The sequence below is a fragment of the Perkinsus marinus genome, assembly GCF_000006405.1.
Source record: "Perkinsus marinus ATCC 50983 genomic scaffold scf_1104296966902, whole genome shotgun sequence".
Lineage (NCBI taxonomy): Eukaryota > Perkinsozoa > Perkinsida > Perkinsidae > Perkinsus > Perkinsus marinus.
Window position 1 is genome coordinate 1 of NW_003203766.1, and position 1,094 is coordinate 1,094.

At 50.4% G+C, this 1,094-nt stretch overlaps 1 non-coding gene across 1 annotated transcript; it reads right to left on the bottom strand.

Moving 5' to 3' along the window:
- Nucleotides 1-723: 723 nt before the first annotated feature.
- Nucleotides 724-796, bottom strand: Pmar_PMAR002229. The gene has a single exon. It is a non-coding gene; the product is annotated as a tRNA-Arg (tRNA).
- Nucleotides 797-1,094: the final 298 nt, after the last annotated feature.

The following is a 1,094-nucleotide window of genomic DNA, read 5'->3' on the forward strand; positions in this document are numbered from 1 at the left end:
TCCGGAGACCAACGCTTTATCCATTAGGCCACGAGACCAACGAGTTGAGATTTGTCCCACCATCTCTGCTTCTCATAGAGGGGCCTCCATTATAGATCATAAAACCGTTCTGACACGGGAGTGTGGGTGAGGAATCACGTAGCGGTAGAGAAGCACCAACACGAAACCCGGAGCCAGCAGGCCCGCATTATTGGCGCTGCGCTACCGCAACGTGATTGATGTGTGAGGCTGACCTTCACACATCTCCCGGGTCGGGAGGGTTGGGTGAGAAGAACCAGAGGGTTCCATCACTGTACTGTAACAGTGCACGCCGCAGCATATTGCTACGCCACAGCGTCAATCATCATGATTGAGAGTAGTTGATCATATCAACTTGCTCTGCACGCACGCGCACATATCTTACGGGTATGAGTCTCTATCGTCTGCGTGCGGGGACGCACGCTTCATAATTGCGTGCTAGGAGGCACTCCCTCAGTCCGATCAGGTTTTACTCACGCGACACTGCGTTTGCTATCACCAAAACTCTTGCTCCTCATAGAGGGGCCTCCATTACATAGTGTTCTTAAAGGGGTCAATTCATTGGAGATCGCTTGTTGGCAGACCAACAATCTTCTTGTACCGTCAGCTTCGGCATGTATTCTGACGAGTCACAAGGGTATACAATCAACATCGACATCTGTACGGCCAGTGGCATCCGTATATGAGCCCTTTCCGGCATGAAGACGATCTCGGTGGGACTCGAACCTACAATCTTTAGTTCCGAAGATCAACGCCTTATCCATTAGGCCACGAGACCAATAAACTTGAGATTTGACCCACCATCCCTGCGCCCCATTGACTTCGTGGCACACATGGTCTCCCATCCGACACGCTGAATAGATCGCAAAACTCTCGCTCCTCATAGAGGGGCCTCCATTATAGATCATAAAACTCTTGCTCCTCATAGAGGGGCCTCCATTACATAGTGTTCTTAAAGGGGTCAATTCATTGGAGATCGCTTGTTGGCAGACCAACAATCTTCTTGTATCCTTAGCCTCAGCATGTATCCCGACGAGTCACAAGGGTATACAATCAACATCGACATCTGTACGGCC